Source organism: Manis javanica, chromosome 8 (assembly GCF_040802235.1).
Source record: "Manis javanica isolate MJ-LG chromosome 8, MJ_LKY, whole genome shotgun sequence".
NCBI classification, from domain to species: domain Eukaryota; kingdom Metazoa; phylum Chordata; class Mammalia; order Pholidota; family Manidae; genus Manis; species Manis javanica.
The window spans coordinates 28138152-28161671 of NC_133163.1; the positions used below are offsets into that span (position 1 = coordinate 28138152).

The 23520-nt window shown below is 39.3% G+C and overlaps 1 protein-coding gene across 12 annotated transcripts in view; it reads left to right on the top strand.

The window, feature by feature from the left end:
* NUMB (NUMB endocytic adaptor protein) overlaps window positions 1-23520 on the top strand; it is a 216305-nt gene that overhangs the window by 127328 nt on the left and 65457 nt on the right. For 9 of the 12 annotated variants that reach the window (XM_073242162.1, XM_073242172.1, XM_073242169.1 and 6 more), the window contains one exon: window positions 3168-3252. The exons of 2 other annotated variants lie outside the window; for them this stretch is intronic. The gene's annotated coding sequence lies outside the window, so the exon portion shown is untranslated. Of the gene's footprint in view, window positions 1-3167; window positions 3253-18156; window positions 18919-23520 lie in introns of all 12 variants that reach the window. One more of the 12 variants, XM_073242166.1, reaches the window with a different exon arrangement.

Sequence of the window (23520 nt, forward strand, 5' to 3'; positions counted from 1 at the left end):
TCAGAATATCAGAGAATATTGTCATGTCAGCATTTTAGATGTTAAAACAAAATCAGAAAATAAAGTTAGTAAAGGTGGGGATAAAACCCTAAAACATACACAGAAATAAATGAACCTGTGTTTCAAATGAATAACCTGAGCATACTGTAGGGGAGAGGTAAAGTAATCAGGGTAATATTTAAGCATAGTATACTTCAAAGTCAAGATAAAAGAACTATAAACAAATAGTGAACCCTAGTTTATAGGCTGGTTTTTGGTAATAGTATGGATTAGCAATTTTAAAACTATTTTCTGTCTATTCTAGAATTGAACAAGGGAATAAGTGTCTGAGGATAATGAGAGCTAGGTTTTTCATTGTTGGAAAAGGGAGTTTTATATATGGAAGAAAAGCTGGAATGAACCCTGTGATGTTGGATTTAAATTGGGGATTATGAACTCATGGTTTTAAATATTTGTTTATATAAAAATAAGAAATATGCATATGTATACACTCATATATATTTATTTTATAGGCATATGTATATATATCTGTGTACATACATATATGCCTGTATGTGTGTATGTGTATTCTGGCTTTGTTCATTAAGGTCTAAAAGCAGTTACTTTTTCCATAACAATGAATATACCTAACTCCCATATGTTGGTTTCTAAACTATTCTCCACCAAAAGGAAACCAGAGATCATTGGAGAAATGGCCTATCCCAGGAAAAACTGGATCAGGGAAAGTACAAAAGGAGCCGGGAACATAATTATTCTTTTAGAAAGTAAGAAGGTAGTCAAAGAATAATGGGATCATGTCAAAAGGAATGAGAACCAGTTTGGAGAAACATCCACTGGACAAATAAGTAATGATAGTTAAGAGATTATAACCCACTGAAAAAATAAGGAACTAATGGTCTTGGTCTGTACAAATATAAGAAATGAATGAATAAGTAACTATGGGGGAGAAGGGTAAATTCTTCCTTAAAATGGCAAATAAATGTAGAACTGTTCTAGGTAGAAAATGAGCACTTAGGGACAATTAAAATACCACTTTAACACAAGTATCATGTACAGGTACAAAACTATTGAATGAAAGTTTGAAGAGGAATATGATATTTACATAGCCTCAAGATAGTTCCTTACAAAGTACTTACTTATTACAGAAACAAAAACAGTAACTTTATCATGGAGAAACTTGGCAGATACCCCTTTACAGAAGATCAAAGTTAATATCACTGATAATGGAGCCCACGAGCTTCTTGTTGATCCTGATAAGATGTATTGAGGACCCAGCAGTGCTTTTTGACGTTCTTACCAAAAATGCATAGCCTGAATTTAAATATGAGAGACCTACCACCAGACAAGCCTGAATTGGGGGACATTCTACAAAGTAACTGGTCTGTATTTTTTAAAAATATGTCTTAAAAGACTAAGGAACTGTTCCAGATGATAGGAGTCCAAAGAGACATTACTGCTAAATGCAGTGTGTGGTCCTGAATTAGATTTTGGACTGGAAAAATCAGTAGCTTTAAAGATATTTTTAAGGCAATTGATGACTTTTAAAGATGGATTGTAATTATATAATAGAAATTTTAACATTGATGAATGCTGATTTGGTATGTCTGTAACTCACTTTCACATATTCAGAAAAAATGAGTTAGAATGACAAAGCAAATGGGATAAAATGTGAATAACTGATATTGCACGTATGTAAAGAAAAGTTACCTAAAAATTTCTAAATTCAGTCTTTTCATATATCTGAGCTGTAATTAAACCAACTTGACCTTACTATTTATAGAATTCATAAAAAAGGACAAAAAGTTCTCATCATTTAGAGCAAGTAAAATAGTGAAAGGAAATGCTGATCAGGTAGAAACATTTCAAATTGTTAGATACAAAGCAGAAGGACCTGATTTTTATTTTTTGTTTGGAGTTCTGTCATGGCTTAGTAATCTTGAGTACTTCATGTCCTATATCAATTTCCTTAAACATTTATAAAGTAGATATTTTAAGAATTTCCAAAACATTTCCTGTGTAATAAGATTTTTTAGAAAAGGGTGCTTTGTAAAAATTAGATGACCTTTGTTATATATAGATAGATACTTTTACAGATTTATTAAGAAATTTGGAGGCCATTTTTGCAATTATTTGTTAAAGGAATATTTTGGAGAGGTGGAAATTCTTTAATAAATTTAAAAAATTCTTTCTTTAATAGATTTAAAGATTTAATGAATCTTTGAGCTGCAATGAATACATGGTCATTTTAATGATTTTTATGTAATAAGTCACTAATAATTAATGTAATATTATTAGACTGCCAACATTCATAAAAACTCACCTTGACAATAGTATTGATGAGCTGTTTAACAAAATTAACCTACAGGATTTTAGTAAAATATTATTTTTACTTTCTTTTTTAAAAAAGATTTTTATGTTGTATTGCTAAAATCACCCCCTTCAAAGAAGCTGCTAACCATATCACAAATAGACATATTACTGGTAACTGCAGTTATTGATAGAAATGTGCTTATTTATTGCAAAATTATTTGACTGAGATTTTAAAGTCAGCAATCATGAGAGTTTAATTTGTTCTGACTACTAAAATGCAAGGTATAAGTGGACATGATCATTCTTCAATGGTAACAATAGTTCAACTACTTTGATGTCATGCCTATTTCTTCTGTTTTTCTCTTATAATAATTCCTTCCTACCAGTGCCAGGAATCACTCCTTCTTGACATAGCTCTTCCTGTTTGGGGACCCTTGAACACTACTAGTCTTAGAAAGAATATGTGTGAAATGGGATTTGTGGAAGTTTATGTCAACAAACAACAATGTCTTATCTGTTTGTCTTTCTCTGTGTATATACAACATTCTGTATTTCAAAAATCCAGTCATTTACCTCTAGGCATGTGGATTTTATCTAGGGGAATTATTTATTAAGAATTAGAGAAGATTGTGGTTGTACAGTAGTGTGGATTGTATAGTTAATTGCTGTGGTGGTTTGGAGTGGTCATCTTCATTATATCATTATAATAAAGTCCTGTTTTTGGGGGGAAATTGAGAGCCTCCTCTTTTTACCTTGTGTACTCTTGTTTTGTTTGGCGTTACCATATCCATGTAATGTAGCACTAACTATGTTACTAACAACAATTTTGTGAGATTTTTATTATTCTCATTTTACAGATGAGGAAACTGAGGCTTGGTGAAGTTATGAAACTTGTTCAAAGTCACACAGCTTGTAAAGGGCACAGCCAAGATTCAGAGCCAGGTCTGTCCAACTTCAAAACTCTTAATCATGGCCATGAAACTTTGGAATAGCTGTGAAGTATCAACATATGATAAGTTGTATTTATATTAATGTTGCTTAACTGTTGTTTAATTTTTACTGATATATTTTTTAATAGTGAGGCTTTTTTGTCCATAATAATTTTATGTATTTTCTAAGTGTTGGGAAAAGAAGGGTGACATAGTAATTGAAGGTCTAGACCCTGGAGACAGATCACCTAGGTATGAACTCTTCAGCTTCTCCACTTACTTGTGTGACATTGGGAAAGTTACCTAACTTTTCTGTACCTCAGTTTTCCTATCTGTAAAATGGTGATATTGTATTATTATCCACCTGATATGGTAGTTGTGAAGATTAAATAAATTATTTAATATGTACAGAGTATTTATAACAGTACCAGGCACACAGTAAACATTGAATAAGTGTTAATTATTATCACCTCCTAGCAACCAGTAAAACAGATGGTCATTATTTCTAATTCTTCATTAGGAAATTGGGTAAAATAAAGTTTAAGCAGCAATATATCACAAAACTTACATAAATCAAAATTAAATTTGAGTAAGAAAATTGTACATTTGATCAAGTTCGTATCTGTTGAACAGCAAACTGGGCAGTTGCTTATAGGTCTCACAGGTATAAGGGTAATATATGTTTGAGGAACACACTTAAGTACACTAGAGATACACTTTGAGCCCAATATGATAATTGTATTTTGAATGTGTTTTGTTTGTTTTCCTCTTGTAAATGCAGTTTGTATTCAGAATAAATGTTTACATTTTTTTGGTGGCTTTTAAGGAAACTGGCGTTTTGGCAGTTTTCACAGATAATTACCAAGAACCAAAACTTTGTATGTTATGTAAAATGTTGGCAACATTTCATCACTTGCAGAAGTGGTTATCAGAATTTACACTGTAGTGAATGTGCACACTGATTGACCTTTGAGCCAGTAGAACCACAGCACATTCAAGTGGAACTCAGCCATGTACTGATTGTGCTCTTTACTCATCCTTGTTCATTGTGGCTCTCAGAATTGGGAAGTGCCATATGAACTAGTCGTACAATTTAGTTAAAGTAAAATACCTGTGATTAATGGCTAATAAGTTTGTATCAATTGCAAAAATATTTGCAGATAGGAGTAATTTGAGTCAAGTTATGTAAAAATTAAAAAGCTGTCATTTAAAAATGGGACTTTCCTTATATATAAACCCAAGATCTCTATAGCTTTTAATCTACACATGCATTTAATTTATTTTCCTTTTATGATATTCAGCCTTCCTATCCTTGAATGGTATATCTTCCTAGTTATTTAGATATTTAAAAATACCTTTCAATGAAACTTTTTTCCATAAATATCTCTCATCTTCTCTTAGATTTTAATTATTAGATACCTTATTTCTTGTTAGCATTACAAATGGTATCTTTTTCTTTCCATTTTTTATTTGCTGATACAAGCGTTTTTGGTATATAGATCTATGTTCAGTCACTTTACTAAATTATTTTATTAAAGTACTGTGAATAAAATTGTGTCTTCCTTTCCAATGCTTACACCTTTTCTTTTTCTTGCCTTTCTATGTCAGGACTTCCAGTACATTTTTCAGTACAGGTGTTAATAATGGGCATTCTTCTGTTGTACTACTTTTTTAAAAGGGAAGTTTTCCTATGTTTCACCATTAAGAATAATGTTTGCTATAGATTTTTGATATTCTTTAGGTTAAAGACATTTCTGTTGCTTTTTGGTTAAGCTATTTTTGTGTGTGAAGAATGAGTATTGAATTTTATCACTTTTCCTGCATTTATGAGATGATCATATGGTTGTCCTCCCTTATTCTGATAAGGTGGTGGGTGATATTTATAGATTTCCTAATGCTGAATTACCCTTGCATTGCTGGAATGAACCCAATTTTATCATGATGCTCTTTTTTAATATACAATTGGATTTGGTTTATTAGTATTTCATTTAGGATTTTTACACTATGTTCATGGGTGAAATTGGCCCATAATTTTTATGTTTTATGTTGTTCTTATTTGATTTTTGTATTCAGATTTATGTCAGCCTCAAAGAATGAGTTGGGAACTAGTCTTTTTTCCCAACTTATATAAATTCCAAAGGATTTATATAAGATCAAAATGATCTGTTTCTTCAAAGTTTAGTTGAACTTCTATTCAACTGTCTGGGCTTAGCATTTTGTGGGGAGGTATATGGGCTTATTTTTAGGGGGAGGTATGTATTCAATTTTCTGAATGGTTTTATTTAGGATTTCTGGTTCTAGTTAGGTTTTTTTCTTTTTTTAGGAATCCATCCATTTTGTGAGTTTTTAAAGTGTTTGGCATAAAGTTGTTCAAATCATTCTTTTGTTATCTTTTAAATTTCTGCTAAGTATTTTCTGGTTTTTTTTCCTAATATTTTTGTGCCTTCTATCTTTTTCCTTATTGGGAGGTATGCAGTTTTCTAAATGGTTTTGCTTAGGATTTCTGTTTCTAGTTAGGTCAATCTGTAGCAAGTATTTTTTAGGAATCCATTCATTTTTGTCTGAGTTTTTAAAGTATTTGGCATAAAGTTGTTCAAATCATTCTTTGTTATCTTTTAAATTTCTACTAAGTATTTTCTGTTTTTTATTCCTAATATTTTTGTGCCTTCTTTTTCCTTCTTGGGAAGTGTGTATTCAGTTTTCTAAATGGTTTTTATTTAGGATTTCTGTTTCTAGTTAGATCAGTCTTTAGAAAGCTTTTTTCCTTTTTTAGGAATCCATTTTGTCTGAATTTTTGTATCTGGCATAAAGTTGTTCAAATCATTCTTTTGTTATCTTCTAAATTTCTTTGCTAAATATTTCTCTCCTTTTTATTCCCAATATTTTTTGTGCCTTCTGTCTTTTTTTCTTCATCAGTCTTGCTGGAGGTTTTCTATATTTTCTTAGCCTTATCAGAAAAACATTAATTTATGACCTTTCTCCTTCCTACACTTTTTCAGTGAAAAGCCAAATATAATGTAAGGACAGTGGAGTCTCCCAGTTTCCAGGGACAGGATTTCATTAGGCCTTAAGAGCAGCTGGAACCAGGGGCACACAACACTGTTAGGACCTTAATTCTGCCTCTTTCCTTTATGAGTCTGTATTTCTTGTTATCAACTGGCTTTTCTACTTTTCTGTCTACATGACAAAAATATGGTGACAGTGAACTGCTGAATTTGATGTTCATTCCAACTTTGTGTGTTCTTGATTCCTCCAGGGATTTCAGATTTTTTCATCTGAATTTCTTTCTTCCTGAAAATATTTTTCTTTAGAATTCTCTTTAATGAGACTTTCTTTAGTAAACTCAGGTTTTTGTCTGAAAGTATCTTTATCATCCTCATTCTTAATAGATATTTCATTATTATAAAACTATGGATTAGCAGCTATTTTTTTAGCCATTGGAAGAAATAATTCCACTCTCTTTTGGTCTCCATTGTTGCTATTGGTAAATCAGCTGTATAATCATTGTCCAGTTGAGTGAATCTGTCTTTTACCTCTGGCTGCTTTTGAGCTCTTTGTTTCTTACTTTTCCAGTTTCATATGCTGTGCCTAGGTATAGATTTCTTCTTATTTAACCTGTGTGAGATTTTGACTGTTAACTGCTTATTTTCCCTGGGAAAAGTATTTTTATCTATTCTTTGAGATCAAGAAAGAAATGCATTGCCTTAAGAGGATGTACATTCCCTCCCTTCTCCTCCCCAGATGCCTTCAGACTAGTGTGTTCATTAAATTAATCCCTTGAGGTTTTGGACCACCCAAATGGGGTGAATTTGAGTTGTGAATATGTGTGTGGGCCTGCTTGTCTTTACATCTGCTTAGGAATCCTTGTTCTTTTCTGCACCAGGAAGACAGATTTCCTTGTAGTCCTTTGGGGATGAGATGTGGGAATGAGTGGACTGGGCTTACTTCAGGTTCACTTTGTACCTGAGGAGGATGCTTTTGCAGGGGTCTCAGCTTTATGAAGAAAGGTTCTCCTATTAGATTTTCTATGTTGGGTAGGTCTTGAACTTTGGCTTCTGTTCTCTCCCAAGAAATCATCAAAACTGAAGCTCAACTTTGTGAGTTAGGCAGATGTCTACAGGATAAAAACAGTTTCATTATGCCACTTACCTCTTTGAGTTTCTGTTTTCTCATAGGTTTTTGGTCTAGCTATTCCTTTACCATCCTGTCAGCTCTTCAGTGCTTTTAATATTTTTTTAAATAAAATTTTATTCTTCAGTTTTAGTTATTCTCAATGAGAGAATTGGATGACTAATCTAACCTAATGTGTTGCTGGAAGTGGTATTTTATTCTAATTTGGGGGAGGTTTTTTTTTTCTTTTCCTGATGCTTCCAGATAGATGTTTCACTCACCAATTATTAGTCGTATTTTCTAATATAAGCATTTAAAGCTGTACATTTATAAGTAGCTCATGAGGTTTGAAATGGAACGTTTTTACTCTATTAACTGTATGTGTTTAAGATTTTTAATATGCTGTCATGGTTTTCAGTTATGTGTGCCTCTTTAAGCCATAACCCTTATGATCCACAAGTCAATTAGGAATTTTGAAGTATGTGGATTTTAAAAGATTTATCTTCCTGTTATATTTAACTTATCTTTTAAAAAAACAAGATTTTCAGTTCGGATTACAAAGGAAGACTCAACTATGTGCTGTATACAAGAGATATACAAAGTGATTTAGAAAAGCTAAAAATAAAGGGATAGGTGAAGATACACAAAGCAAATGGAAACAATAAGAAAGCAAGGGTTGCTTTGTGACCACTATTTTCAGTGGCTTTCTCTCTCTACTTCCTAGTAACAGACTTTATGAACAATCAATATTCCATATCATTGAGATTTTTTGAGGTTCTTGGAAGACTCAGTTTTGTGTTAATCATAAAACGATAATTTTCTTTTTCTTTCTATTTCTCCCTTCCCCTTCTTTTCCTTCTCTTCTTTCCCATCATCTTTTCCTCACATTTTAACATCTCTAAAACTAGGATACATCCCTTATATTGAGATGCATTTTACTATTGATGATATTTGACAATTTTATGAAAATTAATTTTGGCAGCAAATTTTTCCATTCTTAGTGGAATATAAAATAATGACGTATCTTGCAGTTGATCGTATCTTTGCTTTGATGAAATACACATTTTTACATAAATACCATGATTTCATCCCAACCCATCATCTACTCGAAGTGCTCCCTTTTTGTCTCTCCTGTCCTATGCTTATATTATTCAAGACCTCAAAGGAGGAAATAATCTTTATTTTCCCATCCTGGTTCCACTTCTTCCAGCACCTTGCACAAGGCTTTGTTAGATACAGGGTTTTATTTATTTAACAATTAAGGGAAGGATGTAAGTGTACAGGCCATGACATATTATATTAGTGACCAATTTTTTAGCTTTTTGGTGAGAGGAGAATAATACCTACATTAGTTAATATTATTTTAGATATAAAAAAGTACCTATGTATGCTTTCTATATTAAGAAAGAATTTATTGGATGGATGCTTAGTCATCTGATGATGTTCAAGAAAGGGTTTAACCAATGAAACAAAAAAGTAATTACAAAACATAAAGCAATGTAAGGAAATGAAAAGAGTAGTACAATAAAGAATTATAGAGAATAGTATTTGGGAAGAGAGGAAGAAAAAAAAGACCTCATCAATGAGATGACATTTAGGTTGAGATTTGAAGTATCAATGGGAGATAGAAGTTCTTGAAGGGTCTAAGAAAAAAGCATTTCAGATGGAGGGAACAGCAGGCCCAAAGCAGGAAAGAGCTTGCAGTTAACTGAAAGGATCATAGTTGGAGAGATCCTTAAGGTAAGAGAGGCAGGCAGGGGCTATACCTTAATATTGCTAACATTTACTGAACATTTGTGATGTGCTAGTCACTGTCCAAGCACTTCTTGGCATTGTGAATTATTATGTCATACTGACTCCCTGAGTGATGAGAATTTGACTTAATTTGAAGATGCATTGGAAAGTGGAACTATGCATGGAACTATTATTACACAGTACCACGATCTATTTTAGTTTTAAAGATTATGCTGACTACTTTGTACACAGTTGATCAGAAGGGGGCAGTAGAGGAAGTAGAAATTAATACTAATTGATGGCCTGTACTAGTCTAGGCAAGAGACAAGGATAAGGAGAAGAGAGAGTTGTAAGGGAAAGTCTGAAAAAAGAGGGTTAAAGAATTGAAGAGATGGTGTGTGTAGATAATTTGTGAAGTTATTTGTCAGTAAAGGGGAGCAGAACTGTTTTTAATCTTATTTCTGTAATTTTTCCAGCATTTCTCTCTCTTTTAAATTCTTGGAACCAAATATATTTTTATTCTAGTCTGCCTCTCCAGATTCCAGCACCTTTTTTCTCATCCTACACCTGACAGATGCTCAGAGGAGGAGAGTCATTGTGAAAAGTAGGCTAGCATTCTCAGCAATTCTGCACTTTTCCATCAAGATGTTCCTTGCTAAATCAGTCCTTGCTATATCAGAGCAAAACTATTTTGCCTTACTAGTAAAGGTTTAATTCTTGAAGGACTACCATTCTTATGAAGTCAGTCTGTATATCAGTCTATATATGTATGTATGTTGTGGGGTGAGAGGTAATGGTCATATTTATTTTTATTTGTTAAGTCTTAACATGGCTTGAAAGGTAAAGTATAATTAAATTGCAAATTCAGCTCACCAATTGTTTTCTCAGTTGAAAGGCAAGTGATCAACTAAGAGATAAAATTAGTTGTGTAACTGAATAAAAAGCTCTCAGAATAGAGAGCTTTTTAAAAACATGTTTCTTAAATATATGCAAGTTAAGCTGCTGAAGCCACCTTTGACTGCAGTTTTAAGCAGATAAGGTCTTTCCTCATTTTAAGAACCTCTGGTTTTCTATTATATCTTTAAGGCATGACTAAAGAAGCCATTTAGCAAAACAAAGAATTTTGTGGACCAGATGAGTTGGGAAGATGAATATTAGTAAGGTAGAAACCTAAAATTAAAAGAGATAAGGATCACGGAATACTGTTTAAATCAGTGGTTCTTAAAATTTTAGTAGTACAGAATCCTTTGAGATTCTGATGAAAGTTGGAGAATCTGGCCCCAGAAAGCACCAAGGCACATGTGTATTCAGATCTGTATATAATCTTAGGTCATTGCTGAATCTAAAGAGCCTGTGGGGCATGTGATACCCTGATCGAGATCCCATGGTCTAAATGGTAATCAGGGCTGAGGAGTATGTGGCTGGAAAGCTTAGACTTTCAAACTGTCACTGTTCTTTTCTTAAATACCAATCTTTAGGATAGCCAAGATTTACCTTATTGTTTTTAAACCTCTAGTCTGACAGCTGGTAAAGCAAAATAATTTTTAGTTTAAAATATTAAAAAATTAGAATAGCCTGTTCTTAAATTTTTTTTATTTGAAAATGCCATGAATGGCAGAATTTTCTGAAATAAGATAATATGGTATTCAGGATACATTAACATATGTAGCCTACTAAATAAAAAAAAAAAACTGAAATATCAACAAATTTCAAATTTACTGACACCTAGGTTTACACAAGACCTAAATGAATATTTCCTTTGAAAAGTAGGTTAAAAAACAAAATAAAACCCTTTGTTCTTTCTACCTTTCCATGAATCTGTTTGTATATTAGCTTTTATCATAAAACTGACTATAAACTTTTAAAATGAATTTTATTAGTATTATAAATTAAGTATTGTACATGTTTATTTCACTGTGGGTGATGAAGCTGTATTTTGTTGCTATTTATTTGGCTCAGTGCTGAGTGAAACACTGAGCCAGTGATACAATTTAAATTATAAATTGTTTCCTGTTAGGCGAATTATTCCAGTTAGACCAGTATTTAATGTAATCCAGAATTCTTAGGACTCATTGATTGAGTAGGGTATTGAGTAGAAGACCTACCTCTAAATTCTTTGGCTGTGCTAAGAGTCTAGGATTCCTTACATTTTTTCACTTACTTAACTTGACCAAATAAAATGATTTTTTTTCCTTAACTTTAAATTTTGGAAGTGTAAGAATATAGTAATTTATCCTCCATTTACCCCATGGTCCCAAGCACATAAGCACGTAAGTCGGTGAGAATTATGCCTAGGCTTGCCTGGGGCTTGCTGGGCTTACCCTGCCTTATCTGTAAACATCCCAACCCTCCCCCAAAGCAGCAGGCCGAGCAGATCCACAATAAAAGGCACCACGCTGCTGCCCTCTCTCTCTCTCTCTCTGTGTCTCTCTGTCTCTCTCTCTCTCTGCTGTCTCTCTCTGTCTCTCTCTGTCTCTCTCTCTCTCTCTCTCTCTCTCCCCCCCTCCCCACCCCCATCTGGGGCAGCCACACTCTCTTTTAGATAATAAAGTCTCTTGCATGGGCCCGTGTTTCCTGAGTCATTCTGGGTAAGGAGAGTCGCGGCGAGATACCCTTTCATTGGTGCCATGACTTCAGATGAGGCTCTCCCATTGACTTTGCTCTTCCTCCGGGAACCTGAGCTACTTTGGGAGCCCTCACTGCCCGATCCTCCTCCACGGGCTCACCGTCCATTTTCCCAGTCGCTCATCTCCCGGCCTTTGATTTGGTGAGTCTCCCCACTCCATGGTCGACTTAAATGTCCCTTTGGAACCTGTGAAGTGACCATTGAGTGTCCAGCACCCCCAAGGGCTCCTCTGGGACAGGGGCACCCTCAACCACGACTTTCAGAGTCACGATTGATCCCCATAGTCGACCCTTCTCTGCCTCCCCATGGTGAGAATCTTCATCCACTGAGGCCCGGTCTCCCTTTATCTACATTTCTACTCGACTCGAAAACTCCTGGTACCAGGTACCAAGCCTCCCCGACATTTTCGCCTTGACCCCACAGTTAGAGGTGGTGACGACCCCCTAACTGTGCCTGGTCTTCTCCGTGACCTTCTCAATCGCTCAGGGACCCCTCAGCGACTTCTGAACAGTCTCATTCTCACCATGGGATCTGGCCCCTCCATTCCCGCAGGTTCACCACTAGGGTGCTTACTCAATAATCTACAGCCCCTCCACCTCACTCCAGACCTCAAACCTTTTAAGCTTGTTCGTTACTGTAATGAGATCTGGCCACAATATCCTTTAGACAATCAGTCTAAATGGACCCCAAATGGCTCTTTAGATCCTAAAATTCTCCACGACTTATACAACTTCTGTGAGCGTACGGGCAAATGGAAAGAGATCCCATATATCCAGGCTTTCTCCTACCTCCGAACCAAGCTCTCTCTCTCTGTCTCCCCTGCAATCCTAAACACCTACTACTTGCCTTAAAGTCCACACGCCTAAGCTTTTTTCACGTTCCCAAATATCCTCAACTGCCTATAAAACCCCTCTTGTCCCCTCCTAGGTCATGCCAGGAGCTGTCTGTCCTCTCACTGTATCATTACGTCTCAATCTGTACGTGTGTGTCTAAGTGTGTAAATGAAAAATATTTTTCTACCTCCGAATGGTATTAATAAAAATTGATTTAAAGACAAGCGCTTGTAAAAATTGGGCATTCTAAAATTTCCAGAAAATTCTAATAGAAGATATTAAGCATTAATGCTAATTTAAGTTGAACTGAATAGACATGTCCTTATGGTTATCAGCTGCCTAAGTTTACCTAAAGTCATTTAAGTTGATGGTATCTGTTAAATCTTTCAAAGAAAAATGCTTAAAGTGAAATGTAGCTTTGTCTAATGTAACTATTTAATCAAGTGCCTTAAAACTTTTAACAGCTTCCCAAAATCAAATGCAAAAAGGTACTTTTACCTCTAGTTCACTCTGATATTTTCCAGAGGGCCCCTGGAACATGTCAGAGGAATTTTTTCTCATTGGAGAAAGTATTTGGCTAATTTGGCTTATTTACCTGCTTAATTACCTGGAAGGCACTATCACAGAGAATGATGCTAAACTTTGTTACTGAATGTTTTGTGTTACAAAAATATCCAAATTTCCCTATGACAACTGTCTTACAGTAAGCTCTCATCAGATCTTTAACCATTGTCATTCGTAAGTCTTTTGTCATCTATACTCATTGTTTTATTACTTCTAAACTAGTAAAAAACTAGATTTCAGCAGAACAGGTATTAGTTCCATAGGATTAAGTAAACTAAAGAAGATGATTTGGTGGCTTTTATTTCAAATGTTGCTAATAAAATGTTTTAAGCTTTTTCTCTTAAGCTGACAACAGTTTAGTAAATGACCGCCTTTATAAGCAGAATTGAAACTTTATCTTTCTCTCTACCTGATCCCTCCAGAATTTAAAAACTCTCAGTGACTATTTTTATATTTCATGGCAGTATGTTTATTTGCACAAGTTCAGTAAGAATCTGCTTTCCTTGTAAGAGGACTAATTAAGAACACTGGTTATATTACCAAGGCTTTTACTGGAACGTCATACCTGAGAGACATGTGTGTAAACTCAGATATGAACAGACAGCTTTAAGGAACAGGAACTAAGATTGACTTTATAAAGCCAACAAGGCCCCTTAGAAGAACTGGCCTGGTACCTTGCTTACAGAGTTCCCAGCAGTCTTACCAGGTGAGTAAGGAAGGTCACTACCTGGCAGGTGCAGGAACCTCAGGAAGAGAGGAATTCACCCAAATCTACAGGTACTGCAGGCACAAGCTGATGGCAAGTCTGGCTTGGCTTTCTGGCCTCAAGAAGCCCTAAAAAATTCAATCTGAAATTCCTTACAAAAAGTTCCAGCAAAGCACATTTAAAAGATCCCATGTAATCAATTACTCTTCTTGCTGCACTTATGCAAATAAGTGAGCCAACTGTTAATTATTTTCTTAATCTGGCTACTTCTAATAAAAATGAGGGTGATTTTCGAGAAAAGTACTGTTTCAATAATGCAGTCTTATCTATACTAAATCCTAATACTAGTCACTGAGATGTAAACTCGATGCAGAATTCTAATTTCCCCATGATACCTGGCTATGATTCTCAATTAGACTTTTCATATTTCTAGTTCTCATATTTAGCCATGCATTCTTAATCTCGTCAAGTTTGTCCTTCCAGAATGGAAAATCCAACTCCAGATGTTGCTACTTAACCTAATAACAATTTGTTCTATCTTGCCTAAAAGCCACAAAACTGCAAATAGTAATAGAAATGAAACCCAGAATAGAAGTGCCAACCTTCTGAGGCCCTCTCAACTGCCCAGTGATGGAGACCTAGCTGCACCCTTTACTGCGCCCCCTCTCAGCATGAAGCAGCCAGAGCGGTCATCGCCCCTTTTCCCTAGCAGCAGCTAGGGCCTCCATCTGTAGAGGGGGGAATGAGACAGGGACCATAGACTTTAGAATAAGGTGAGAGTCTCTGGAGAAAGCAAGGCAGGATATTTGCAATCAGAGCAATGTAACTACATGCTAAGAAATCCCCCCTACTAAAACTATGTTGAACATTAAGCTCTAGAATCATTCTTCAGTCAGATCAGTTAATGTTCCCCAGATAAAGAAGAGTAGCACATGTTTTATTATGCTAATCATTTGTAATCATGTGTAAGATTCATTTTAGCATACTAAAAGGCCTAGGCCTATGTGCTGTCTTTCCTCCTTCAGATCTGAGGAGGTAATTTTGCAAACTGAGCAACTAACTTAGCATGCAGACCCAGCTGTAGACGGCATAGTAAAAGGCAGGATTTCTTTAGCAAATAGACAATACCTCAGCCCACCTTGGGAGCTGAGCAGGCAGTCTTTTGATATGCTCCCAGACCAAGACAATGGTATCCCAGTGAAAAATCAAGGCAGGAATTCCTTATGTTAAGTTAATTTTTAATATTCAGAGAACACTTAACAAATCCTTCCCCCGAGGATTTAGGGATAGTCCCCACCTTTTTAGACAGGCTCTAGCACAAGACCTCAAATCCCTTACCCTCTCGAGCTCCACCCTCCTTCAATATGTAGATGATCTTCTCCTGTACAGTCCCTCCCTACAAACCTCTCAACAGGATACTATTCTCCTTTTAAACTTTCTCTCAGAACAGGGCTATCAGGTCTCACCCCCCAAAGTTCAGCTGCCTGCCGCTCAGGTCACATACCTGGGAGTACAGCTCTCCCCCTCGCTACAAGGCCATTACCATAGACAGAAAAAAACTTCACCAAACCATGCCCATTCCAAACACCAAGCAACACCATCCCTAACTCCCAAATGGCAAAGACCATACACAGTAATCCTTTCCACGCCAACTGCAGTTAAACTCCAGGGTCTTCCCCATTAGATACACAACTCCCACCTTAAGCCATTTGTCCTAGCTTATTCCCCTCCCACCAAATCTCCCACAGGTTCCTACTCCTCCACCCTGACGGGACCTCTTACTCTCCGCATTTCGCGCTGCTCATATCCACTTCCACCCATCACTGAAGAAGTTTCTGCCAGCACAGAGTCCTAAGACCTCCATTACAACCGCCATGCGTCATGCTTCAGTATTATTAACCCTGGTCTCAACACTTACTCTCTCACCAGACCCATCTTCCCAATGCCAGCCCTTTCTTCTCTTTCAGACTGTCTAAAAGATTGCACCATCAAGGATTCCCTTTGCCCTACAGGTTGCTTTGCTGCCTACACATATGTCCCCAAAAATGCTATTAATTCAGCCACCCTATGGAAACATAGCAATCAGCCCAAATGCAAAAAATTTCTAACCAAACCTTTAACCAGCTTATATTACAGGATTACCAACCCCTCTCAAAGACCATGATCCTTATTGAACCTGGAAAATGCCATCGCCACTGCAGACCAAGGGCTCATCTGAGGACCGCCCCCCATCAATACAAAAATGAACTTCATCGCCCCTAATCAGCAGGAAGCAGTTACCGAAGACTGACCTTCACCCCTTCCCAAATCCTCTACCACTTATAAAACAGAAAAGGGAGGAATGTAAGAATATAGTAATTTATCCTCCGTTTACCCCATGGTCCCAAGCACATAAGCCGGTGAGAATTATGCCTGGGCTTGCCTGGGGCTTGACTGGGTTTACCCCGCCTCATCTCTAAACATCCCGACCCTCCCCCAAAGCAGCAGGCCGAGCAGATCCACAATAAAAGGCACCATGCTGCTGTCCTCTCTCTGTGTCTCTCTGTCTCTCTCTGCTGTCTCTCTCTGTCCCTCTGCTCTCCCTGCTCTCTCTCTCTCTCTCTCTCTCTCTGCTCTTTGCTCTCTGTCCCACTGCTCTCTCTGCTGCTCCCTCTCCCTCTCTCTCTCTTTCCCCACCCCCACTTTCTGGGGCAGCCACTCTCTCCTTCAGATAATAAAGTCTCTTCCGTGGGCCCGTGTCTGAGTCATTCTGGGTAAGGAGAGTCGTGGCGAGATACCCTTTCAGGAAGCAAGTGCTACATCATAAGAAATAGCAGAAATCAAAGAAAATTCAAAAGTGAAATACATTATGATTGTACAATATTCTACTTTAATGATTTAATGTGATGTTTTCAGCTTAGATTTTAGTGAGTAGATAATTTTTATCTGTTTATTTTTTAGGGGGCAGATGAACAGTCAGTACTTTTTTTTTCTTATAACTTTCCCTGTAAAAACCTGGAATACAAGCGTGATGATACAGTGGAATTATATATATTCACAGCCATGTTTGTTCAGAGAACAGTAAAATAAAAGTGAGAGTTAAAAACACTTAAATTTAGATTCTGCTATTCTGCTCAATGAGTTTATGCTGTACAATATTTTTGTGCCTCTTACAGTGTTAGTATGCTATGTGGTTCTAGTGGTAGGTAGATATTTTTCTCACAACATAGCTCCTAAACATAAGCCAGCTACTTCAACTGTATTCAGTTGAAAGCAGCAAACTGTTCCATACTAGAAAAAAAAACCTTGGCTGTGTTGGATTTATTACAAGGTAGAATAGTACTATATTTTAGGATGACTTAAGGTATTCCCAGTATAGTTTTGAATTTATGTGATTTCTGCTTGTAGTGCTGTCTTTGGAACTTAACCATGTGAGATTTTAGTCTTCTGAAAAAAGTTTAGCTAATCTAAGGAAATTTGTGAGTATACTATTTTTTTTGTCAGATATTAACAATGGTACCCAGGTTTTATATTTTAGTTTACATATTGTTATATTTGGAACCAACTAATACTGTTGTAAAAATTAGAGTAATTTTACCATGTAGCTAACTTTGGTTTTTTTGTTTCTTAAAGGGAAAGAAACAACCTTCAGTGTCAGGGTCCAGTTTACTGAATATGTCTCATATGTGCTGAAGTTTAGTTATTATTCCTTTTACTCTGTAGAGAGCTTTTGTTTGTTTAAAGGCATAGTAGTAGTATACCTACATGACTGAACTGGCCATAGAAGAAGATCCCTTTTAGAATTTTAACATCCTTAACTGGTGAGTGTAACAAATCAGATGAAACTTTGCTTACCAGTTAATTCTTTTTTACAGATAATTAATTTAGAAAGCATTGTTTTATTTGGATTTTACTTTGCTATTCTTTGTATGTGATGTTTTATAGGGAGCGTTTAGAATCAATCCTGCACGAGTTTGCCTTTAATGTGGGCTTCCTGTAGTTAGGGACAGTTATTTCCTAACAAACCAGTAAACTTGAACATTGAACTCCTACTTTAGTACCATCCACATAGTGGATGCCTGGTATTTATTATTTCTATTTGTTCTTTCCTGGGTAGGGCAAATTACTGTGTGTATGTAATCCTTCATAAACTCACATACTTAGTGTTGAAGACATCTGTTTATCTTGTCAATGAAAAGTATTACAATTCAGCTGATCTTTTGATTAATACTGTGTATTTATTATTTTGATTAATGGTGTATGTTGACTTCTTATTTGAATCAGGTGAGCTATTACTTTGTTTTAGAAAACTGTCTTTAATTCTAGCATTGACGGTGCAATCTAATATGCCTTTCTCCCACTTAGATGGTCTAAATCTGATTCCAACAGATGTAATATCAGTGAATAGTGAATTTTCTACAGCTGCCATGAAGAGATTCAGGAGCTCTTCTGCCTTTAACCATCTGGATTCAGGTTACCATCATCTGCTGGATTATTATTAGTATACTTCTAATTGCCCCTGCCTCCATTCTTCTTCCTTTCAATCCATTTTTAATCCAGCAGCCAAATGTAAACATGAATTCTTTCATTTAGAACCCTCCAGTAGTTCTGAGTTAAAAGTCAAAGTGTTTGACCTATAAGGCCATACTAGACTTTGCCCTGTGTAATCTTTCTGTCTCATCACCTTTACGCTCTTGTCATCATTTTGCACTGGACACACCTTCTTTCTGTTTGTCAAACACTCTAGACTGAAGGGTCCCCACCAGTAAGATGGCAAACCTCCGGCTTCTCTTCGGGGGTCCTCGGTTCCCGCCGGCGCCACCTGAAGCCCAATCACCTCTCGCCCCCCTCCCAATCCCAGCACCTAGCCAACAGCCAACAGCCCCGTAGAAGTGACACCTCAATTAATTCATGCCCCTTCCTATATAACCCAGCACCTTTCCCTAACAAAGCGGAATTCTCCGGTGAATTGATGCTGTGTGTCGCTCCTTTCCTTTCATTGGTGCCGAAACCCGGGAGACGGGACACCCCTGGGCACCGTCTTCCCCCGACACCAGCAGCAGCTTGCCCTTGTCCTCTTTTTCCGGCGCTGACTCCTCACACTCACCACTCCTCTCTGGCCTTTAGGTAAGTTTTCCCCCTGGAGTGGGCCACTCTTCCCCGAGCTATCGCAGTGCCATTGACCGTGATCGTCTGGCAAGGCCCTGACGCTCGGAGATGAGGGAACTCTCCCCGCCTCAAGCCTTTACGGCTGCGGCGGACGTTCAGGCCCCTCCTCCGACAGTCATAAATGCATTCACCGCCCTTCCATCAGTGCTGAAACTTTTTAAGCAAAATTTCCCCGGGGTGGGCCACTCTTCCCCGAGCTATTGCAGTGCCATTGACCGTAATCGTCAGGCATCACGGCTGCGGCGGACCCTCAGGCCCCTCCTCCAGAAGCCACAAATCCCCGCCTTAAGCCTTTATGGCTGCGGCAGACGCTCAGGCCCCTCCTCCGACAGTCATAAACACATTCACCGTCCCTTCCATCAGTGCTGAAAGTTTTTAAGCAAAATTTCCCCGGGGTGGGCCACTCTTCCCCGAGCTATCGCAGTGCCATTGACCGTGATCGTCTGGCAAGGCCCTGACGCTCGGGGATGAGGAGGAAACTCTCCCCGCCTCAGGCCTTCACGGCTGCGGCGGACCCTCAGGCCCCTCCTCCAACAGCCATAAATCCCCGCCTCAGGCCTTCACGGCTGCGGCCGACTCTCAGGCACCCCCCTCCAACAGCCGTAAACAAGGTGACTCCTTTGCGGATGAGAACGCTCCCTTTCCCCGCCCCCTCCTCCTTCTGTTCCGTCTTCCGAAATCTGTTCTGTCTGCCGAAAACGCCTAGCGCTAGGTACCTCGTGACTCCGGCACTCTGCCTTCTTAGGGAAGTCTGGGTGACTACCCACACTTCCTAAGAAATTCCGACTTGTATACGAGTTTCTGCAGACCACCAAGGATCATCGGGGACGCCCTTTGTCTCCTTGTGGTCTGCTTCCAGTCCGAGGATCTCCGTTCGTCTTCCCCTGTTTGTCTCCTTCTCTGTCCTTTAGCCATGGGAGCCTCCTCATCCCTCCCTGAAAGTTCACCTCTTTAATGCCTGCTTAAGCATCTGGCTACCCTCTCCCTGACGCCTGATATAAAACCAAAACTTCTCCGTAAATATTGCTCCCAAGATTGGCAGACATACCCCCTAGACAATAACAACCAATGGCCTGCAGGGGGAACTCTTGATCCTAACATCACTCGCAATCTTTTTAACTACTGCCAGCGCCTGAAAAAAATGGAACGAGATTCCCTATATCAAAGCTTTCCGCCTCCTCCTCTCCCCGCCCCCTCCCAAGTTCTCCTAACCTGCAAGCCGCCGCCCCCGCAGAAGCCTCCCCTTCACTCCCTTCCCCTTCTTCTCCTACAACAGCCCTTCTCCCTTCCTCCCCAACCATCTCCTCCCCCATCTCACCTCCTCCACCTTCATTCCCTGCAGATTAAGCCTGAGCCTTTCAGCCCCCCTTTAACTAGGTCCCAGGGGCCTCCTCCGTCTTTGCCCTCATCACCTGTTTCTCCCCTGTTAGGGACCGCCTTTGTCTTCTCACATGTTTGTAGGGAGAATGGGAAAGCACCTTCCCCCCATGTCTGAACGCAGCATGGGAAAGCACAAGCTAAACAAAAATCGGTGCAGTCCTTAGAAGTTATCTGTCCACAAAAACATATCTTGCCAAGACTCCTCACTCTGAAAATAGGGTGACCTTAAAGATGTGTAGAAACACCGCCCCTACTTCTAAGTATGCCCTTCCCCCACTTGCCGATGTAGCAGGAATGGAGAACAAAGGACATTCTGTTTACGTATTCCATAAGCAATTAACCGGAGCCCTGCTGTAGCTCAGTTAGTAGAGCATGGGACTCTTAATCTCAGAGTCATGAGTTCAAGCCCAACTAGAGCAGCAGAGGCAAGCAGCTGGGCTGCTAGCTGGCGACATGTGGGTCTGATTCTATCTTTCTTTATTTTCTTTGCCCCCTTTCTGCACTTCAGGACCTGCTTGAATAGGTGCAGCTAGACCACGTCACTCCCCCACAGACTGAGCCAGAACCCTTCAGTCCCCCTCAGACTCAGTCCCGAGAGCCTCCCAAAATTATCTCCCCCCTCTGAGAAGTAGCAAGATCCGAAGGCATCATGCACGTTCACATCCCTTTCTCCTTAGGAGATTTAGCCCAACTAGAGAAACGCCTAAGTTCCTTTTCCACTGATCCCACAACATACATCAGGGAGTTTCAATGGACCCTCCAGTCTTACAGCCTCACACATCATGACATTTTCATGCTCCTGGCCAATACTCTCCTCCCTGAAGAGCGTAGACGAGTTTGGGACTTCGCCCAAACCCACACTACCGAAACCCATAAGACTGACCCCACCTATCCCCCTGGCCCCACTGCTGTCCCTGAACAAGACCCACACTGAGATTATAACACTGCCATGAGTCTCTGCTCTCGAAATATTTTTGCCTCCTGCTTAATAGCAGGTCTGAAAAAGGCAGCTCGTAAAGTAGTCAGTTTTCAAAAGCTCCAAGACATAATTCAAAAGAGAGATGAAACCCCCTCCGAGTTCTTAGACAGACTCACTCAAGCCCTATTACAGTATACCAGCCTAGACCCAGAAACACCTAAAGGAAGACATGTCCTTATGACATACTTCCTAGCTCAAGGCTACCCCGACATTAAAGCTAAACTCAAAAAGTTAGAACAGGGCCCCGCTACCCCACAGACTGAGATCCTAACAGTGGCCTTTAAAGTCTTCCATAAGCGGGAGGAGGAGAAAGAACGCCGTAAACAAAAGGCTGATCAGGCCAATTTCCAAATGTTGGCCCAGCTGATAAAACCACAACCTGGGCGCCCCTCTACAAACAAGCCCCCCCCCAGGAGCTTGTTTCAAGTGTGGAAAAGAGGGACATTGGTCAAGTGCGTGCCCCTCCCCCAGATCTCCTACCACCCCATGCCCCAGATGCCACAAAAAGGGCCACTGGGGGTCTGATTGCCCAACCACCTGAAGGGGAGGCTGGACGAACAACCCCCATCCTAAGCCCGCCGTAGTGGGGCTGGCAGAAGAAGATTGATGGGGCCCGGGGGCTTCTCGCCCGACCATTTCCATCACCAAACAGGAGCCCAGGGTTACTTTAACAGTAGACGGTCGCCCCATCTCCTTCCTCCTAGACACAGGAGCCACCTTCTCAGTCTTGCAAGAATACCGGGGCCCTACCACACCAGCCATTACTCCTATAGTCGGGGTAAGAGGTAAACAGATTTTCCCATTAAACCCCCCCCCCTTTTATGCACAATCCTAGACAATCCCATACCTTTCTCCCACTCCTTCTTGGTTATGCCCCAGTGTCCCATCCCTTTACTAGGACGAGACATCCTTTCCCTCCTCCATGTTTCCATAACTATATCCACTCCCACAGCCCCCAGTACTCCCTTTCTGATGGCCCTCATAGCCGACGACCCCCCTCTACCCAATGAAAGCTCCGGTTCCGCCCTCATACACCCTGTAAATCCCAAAGTTGGAACATTACAAGCCCCTCCGTGGCCCTATGTCCCCCTGCCTCTATCAAATTACGTGACCCCTCTCAGTATATCTGTCAGGCCCAATACCCCCTAACCACTTCAGCCCTCATAGGCCTCCAACCCATCATTCAAGATCTCTTAAACAAAAATTACCTCAGACCCACTCACTCCCCATTTAATACCCCCATATTAGCTGTTAAAAAAACCAACGGATCTTTCCGCCTTGTCCAAGACCTTCGCCTCATCAACATAGCCGTTGTCCCTATCCATCCCTTAGTTCCAAATCCATACAGCCTTTTATCTCAGATCCCTGCCTCGGCATCCCACTTCTCAGTCCTAGATCTCAAGGACCCATTTTTCTCTCCCTCTAGACCCCTGCTCCCAAGATTTTTTCATCTTCACCTGGACGGACCCATACACAAGACATTCTGAACAACTCACTTGGACAGTTTTGCCACAAAGCTTCCGAGATAGTCCCCATATTTTTAGACAGGTCCTAGCTCAGGACCTCAAACAGTTTCATCATGATCACTCCAAGTCCACCTTATTATAATACATGGACAATCTTCTACTCTGCAGTCTCTCGTGAGAACAGTCTCAACTTGACACTGCCTCCCTACTTAACCTTCTAGCGTCCAGAAGTTACCGAGTATCCCCTGTCAAAGCTCAAATCTCTTCCCCTCCTGTCACTTACCTCAGATTCCTTCTATCTCAACAAAGAAAGTCCATTACCTTAGACAGAAAATAGCTCCTCTCTGACCTGCCCATTCCCAAAACCAAGACAGAAATCCTTTCCCTTCTAAGCCTGGCTAGATATTTTAGAGCGTAGATCCCTAACTTCTCCCTGCTCCCTGTTGGCAAGACCCCTATACGACCTCAGCAAGAGCCCCTCTTAAAAAACCATTATCCTCCTCACCCCGACACTCCTTCATTAAGCTCCGTCAAGCCCTTGTGGAAGCCCCAGCTCTCCATCTTCCTGATTTGTCGAAGCCCTTCTCATTATACATTCATGAGAGGTCCAGTCAAGCTCTAGGAGTCCTAGGCCAATATTATGGCCCATCCTTTGCCCCAGTAGCTTATCTCTCCAAGCAATTAGACCCCACAGTTCGGGGATAAGCCCCCTGCCTACGAGCATTAGCCGCTAGA